A 5,941-nucleotide genomic window follows, 5' to 3' on the forward strand; every position below is an offset into this window, starting at 1 on the left:
CACGCAGCTTAGGAAAGAAATACATCTCTCGAGTGCTCTTCTCAACCTGACCTCTCCCTCCCCACTGAAGGGAGGAACCACTGCCCTGAATGTTGTATCAGTCTCTTGTTTGTTAATTCTCTCTTGTTCAATTTAATGACAGTCTTTACTCGACAGAAAACAAACTCAGCTATACAAATACTTCAAACATAAAGACCGAGTCCCTTATCAATAGGCGTTTAGGTCCAGTCAATCCTCTTCTTCGCCCCCTAATGGAGACGCCGAGGTACAGTGTGAATATTAACCTATTTTCCGAACCCAAAGAGCGGCGACTCGATTATTTACATACCCACAGTGCACTGCACTGCACACGGTACAAACTTAAAACAATAAAACTTAAAAATTCTTTCACCTGTGTGTGTTTTACATTTAGATATATAATTACAGAGTAACCTAAAATTTTTTATTCAGGCAGTGAATCTTGCCGTTAACCAGCCACCATCACTGTACTAGGACTTTCTTTTACCTGAGATGTGAGATAGAGAGGCTGTGTTCATACTCTGGTTTCTCTTCAGATCGCATAAATCTTTCGCCTTTTACTAAAGATTTCCGTGGAGAGGAACAATTCTGAGTTTGAACCCAATTTTTTGAGGCCTTGCTTCGGCGAGGCTAATTTGTGAGGTTCAAAAAACAGACTCATGTGGTTGTTAGCTTTGCAGGAGGTGGTGGTGTGTTAGAGTTTTGGGGTTGTTTTTTATTCAGGATGTCGTATGTGAGAGTGACGTGACTTTGTGGTTTACAACAGACTCGACTGCTTAATGTTTTTTCCATTTGTATGTTTTCGGTTGGGTTTTGAGAATTCAGTCGTTTGGTTGCAAGTGCTGGTCTTTACTTTTTACTTATGGCTCTCTGGTCGGTGGTTTAAAAACTTACTCCTGTGTTTGTCTTAGTTTTGTTTCTTTTCCCCTATGTGTGTGTATTGAGTTTGCTCATTTCCACATATGAGTGAAGTCATATGGTATTTTTGTTTTTGGTTTATTTTGCTTAGCGTAATATCTTCTATCTAGTTCCATCCACGTGTTTGTAAATGACAGGATTTCATTCGGGTTTAACGTTTTATTTTATTTATTTATTTATTTTTTTTAAATGAGTCAATATAATCTTTTTTTTTTTTTTAAGATTTTATTTATTTATTTGACAGTAGATGAAGAGGCAGGCAGAGAGAGAGAGAGAGAAGCAGGCTCCCTGCTAAGCAGAGAGCCCGACGCGGGACTCGATCCCAAGACCCTGAGATCATGACCTGAGCTGAAGGCAGCGGCTTAACCCACTGAGCCACCCAGGTGCCCCTCGGGTTTAACGTTTTACAAGTCAGTTACTTCCTCTCGTCAAGTAGAAGCTTGGGGGTTTGAAGTTTTGTTTTTGTTGTTTTTTGGGGTTTTGTTTTTTTTAAGCTGGTTAACTAAGAAGGAAAGTGTATGAGGTTGGTTTTTTTTTAAATCTAGTCCAAGATCTTTCATCGTTAAACCAGTATAGAAGATTAAAAGTGCTTGTATCATCTTTTTTGGTGCTAAATCTTCTAAATCCAGTGTGTATTTGTACGTTGTGTATTTCATTTGGGGTCAGCTGCTCTACAAGCGCTCAACCAGCACGTGAAACTAATGACAGTATTGGGCAGCACAGGTCTTGTATTAATTACATTGCCCCAACAGCCCAGTTTAATAGATCCTTTCTCTCTTCTTGGAGGTTTGGTTTCTTTTCCTAGATTTTGGTTATTAGAATGATTTTACTCACAATGAGTGTATGCAAGACTTTCTTTTCCTAAAGTGTAGAATGGAAACCGCTGGGTCAGGGCAGGTAAATGTAATAATTTGTCTCAGGAGTTAATGTACCCATTTCCACTTCCATCAGCAGCATTTGTGTATTCCTATAGCTTCTTGTCTTCACTAGCCGTTGGTTTGCTGACTTTTATTTTTGCCCATCTGGTAGACATGAAATAGTACCTGGAAGTTTTAATGTGCATTTCTCTAATTACTACTGAGGTTGAATATCTTTTTGAAGATTTTTTTGGCCATTATGGTTTAACTTCATTGAAGTGCCTGTTTGTGTCTTTTGCACATTTCCACCCCCTTATATTGTGAATCTTTGTCTTAGTTAACACAACCTCTAGACTCTAGAGACTTTTAAATTTTTTAAAAGATTTATCTATTTTAGAAGTGCCTGGGTGGCTCAGTGGGTTAAAGCCTCTGCCTTCAGCTCAGGTCATGATCCCAGGATTCTGGGATCGAGCCCCACATCGGGCTCTCTGCTCAGTGAGGAGCCTGCTTCCTCTCTCTCTGCCTGTCTCTCTGCCTACTTGTGATCTGTCTGCCAAATAAATGAATAAAAAAATTTTTTTTTAAGTTTAAAGATTTATCTGTTTTAGAGAGAGAGCGCACTCGAGGGTGAGGAGTAGAGGGAGAGGAAGAGAGAGAGAGAATCCTCAAGCAGACTCCACACTGAGTGCAGAGCCTGACTCTTGATCCCACAGCCTTGAAATCAGAACCTGAAACCAAGAGTCTGACACTTAACCTACTGAGCCACCCAGACACCCCTATAGAGATTGCAAATCGTAATTCGTTGTTGGTTATATGATGCAGTTAACTTCTTTCTGTTTTTAGCTTCCCTCTCCATTTTTCTTATAGTATGTCTTGGTGAACTGGTCTTAATTTTAATGTCAAATCGATTTTTTTTTTCTTTCTGACATGTGCTTTTTTGGTGCGTTTTTATAAATCACTACCTCAAGTTATTAAGGAAATTCTATCTTTTAAAGTTATGTCTTTCATATTTAAGTGCTTGGTTCTTCTGGAACTGAATTCTTGTGCATAGTGTGAAGTGTGGATCAATTTTTATCCACTCTCTGCCCCCGACTGATTTATTTATCAGTTTATTTATCCTGGCACTGTTTATTTATCAATTGGTGTCTCCTTTCCCACTGATCTTCAGTGACAACTTTGATATACACCAGCTTTCCTTATGTACATGGCAATGTTTCTGAGCTTTCTCTGTTTTTTTCTTTTTTTTTTTTAAAGATTTTATTTATTTATGTGACAGAGAGAAATCACAAGTAGATGAAGAGGCAGGCAGAGAGAGAGAGGGAAGCAGGCTCCCTGCTGAGCAGAGAGCCTGATGCGGGACTCGATCCCAGGACCCAGAGACCATGACCCGAGCCGAAGGAAGCGGCCCAACCCACTGAGCCACCCAGGCGCCCCTCTCTATTTTTTTCTTAAATCAGTCTACTGAAGTATGACGGAATACGAAAAGCTGTACTATTTAACGTTTACACCTTCTTAAGTTTAGAGGTAAGTATACACATCCATGAAACCATCACCACAGTCAATGCAATAAACATTGTGGGCTTTCTATTCTGTTCCTTTCAATACCATACATCTTACTTGCTATGGATTTAAAATAACATAAAACTCAAAATCCTACAGGCTTAGTTCCTCTTGTTTTCTTTTCAGGGGTAATTTGGCTATCCTTTGGTCTTTAAAAAATGTTTAAAACTGCCTTGTCAATTTTCCTGAAAATCCCTGTTGGATCTATATTAAACCCATAAATTAATTAAGGAGAATTGAATCTTGTTAATGGACAGGATTTGTCTCTCCATATGTTTAAGTCTTCTTTGTTATTTTTCAGTAAAATGTTAAATGTTAAAATGTTTAAAATGTCTACTAAAGATCTTATACCCTTTGCTAATTTTGAAAGTTACATTTGAAAGTTGCTACAGTGCTCTTGTAGCTAAATGTAGTTGACTCTCAGGGCACCTGGCTGATTCAGTTGGTAGAGCATGTGACTCTTTATCTCAGGGTTCTGAATTCAAGCTGCATGTTGCGGGGTAGAGCCTATTAAAAAAAAAAAGTAGTTGATTCTTGTGTAGAAACTTATATCTGGCAATCTTACCTACTCTTTCATTAACTCCAATAAATTGTGTGCAGATTCTTTGAATTATCTATTTACAAAATCATATTATCTGGGACCTTTTCATTTCTTCCTTTCTATTATTTAGATTTATTTTTTTCTTATTGAGCAGTCAGCCTGTACAATGTTTATTATATAATAAGTAGAAATGAGTTCAGTGGACCCTTTTTTCTGAAGCCCTATTATAAAAGCATGCTTTCAAATGCTTCTCCATTGAGTTTGATATGTCCTTTAGGTATTATATACCTTTTATGGAGTGAAGGATGTTTACTTATATATTACTAAGAACTTCTACTGAATCTATTAAGATATGATCATATGGTTTTTCTTTTATTTAAAAAAACCCATTTTTTTATAAAAAATAAAAAATTAAAAAAAAATAAAATTAAAAAAAAAATAAATAAACCCATTTTTTAAAAAGATTTTATTTTTTTATTTGAGAGCGAGTATGAGCAGGGGGAGGAGCAGAGGGAGAAGCAGCCTCCCCCGCTAAGCAGGGAGTCTGACTTGGGGCTTGATCTGGGACTCTGGGATCTGACCAGAACCCAAGGCAGATGCTTAACTGCTTAACACATTGAGCCACCCAGGTGCCACTTTTTTTTTTTTTAAGATTTTATTTATTGATTTTTTCTTTTCCTTTAGATTGTTAATGTGATGGATGGCATTGCGTGAACAAATGTTGAGCCAGTCTTGCATTTCTAGAATAAATATGTTTTAGACAAGACAACATAAACTGGGTTATTCAACAACAAAAATTTACTTCTCAAGGTTCTAGAGGCTGAAAGCCTGAGATCAAGGTGCCAAATGATAGCTGCTGGCCTTGCCACTCCCCCAGGTTGCAGACAACTGGCTTTTTTTTTTTTTTTTCCTTTATTTTTTTTTATGGATTTTTATTTATTTATTTGAGAGAGAGTGAGTGAGAGCGGGAGAGCAGAAGCAGGGGGAGAGGCAGAGGGCGAAGCAGGCTCCCTGCCCAGCCAGGACTCTGGGATCATGACCTGAGCTGAAGGCAGATGCTTAATGATGAAGCCACCCAGGAGTCCCTCACAAAGGAATTTTAGGGGGCACACAAATACTCAAGCCACTGAAAAACCCAACTTGGTCACATTGTATTTTTTAAACATTCTTGGACTCAGTTTGTTGACCCTGTTATTAGACTTTTTTTTTAGACTTTTATATTTAATTTCTCTAGTAGGATTTGCCAGTGAATATATTACTTTATTGTTCTCTCCTTGTCTTGTTTTATTATCAAGGCTATAGAAACTTCTAATGAGCTGGAAAGTATTTTTTTTCTCCACCATCCCTCTTTTTTTTTTTTTTTTTTTTTTTAACCTCCTAATGATTTTGTATCAGGCTGGAATGATCTAGATGTTACTTGAATGTTTGCCAGCAAAGCCATCAGGTCCTGATATTTTGCTAGCAATTCTTATCTTTTATAACTTGTCTTTTTATGACTTTCAGGTTTTCTATTTCATGAGTCACTTTTAAGTTATATATATATATATACATGTATGTATACATACATATGTATATATATGTATATATGTTATATACTTATATCTAAGTTATATCTAGGTTTTATATGTTATATATGTATAATATATATGAACATTTGCTGCAGTTTTAAAATTTATTGGTGCACAGTTCATATTCTCTATCATTTGACTCTGCTCTGTTGTAATGTCCTTTTTTTCATTCACTATATAATTTATTTATACCATCTTTTCTTTTTACCTTATAAATCTTGTCAGAAGTTGTCAATTTTATTAGTTTTTTTTTCCCAAAGAACCAAAGTTGGAGTTTAATGATCCTCTCTAGTGTATCTTTTATCACCCCACTATTTTCTGGTTATATCTTAAGTATACTCTTCTATACTTTTTTGGTAGTTTGTCTATCGTTTTAAGAGAAATTCTTGTGGCATTCAGCGAGGTGACTTAAAAATTCATTTTGGGGAACCTGGGTGGCTCAGTTGGTTAAGCCTCTTTTTTTTTTTTTTTTTTAAGAT

General features: G+C 36.5%; 1 non-coding gene across 1 annotated transcript; it reads left to right on the top strand.

Annotated features, from left to right (window-relative positions):
* Positions 1–534: 534 nt before the first annotated feature.
* LOC131837370 (U5 spliceosomal RNA) lies at positions 535–650 on the top strand. The gene has a single exon (XR_009355985.1). It is a non-coding gene; the product is annotated as a U5 spliceosomal RNA (small nuclear RNA).
* The last annotated feature ends 5,291 nt before the right edge of the window (positions 651–5,941 follow it).

This window comes from Mustela lutreola, chromosome 7 (genome assembly GCF_030435805.1).
Source record: "Mustela lutreola isolate mMusLut2 chromosome 7, mMusLut2.pri, whole genome shotgun sequence".
NCBI classification, from domain to species: Eukaryota; Metazoa; Chordata; class Mammalia; order Carnivora; family Mustelidae; genus Mustela; species Mustela lutreola.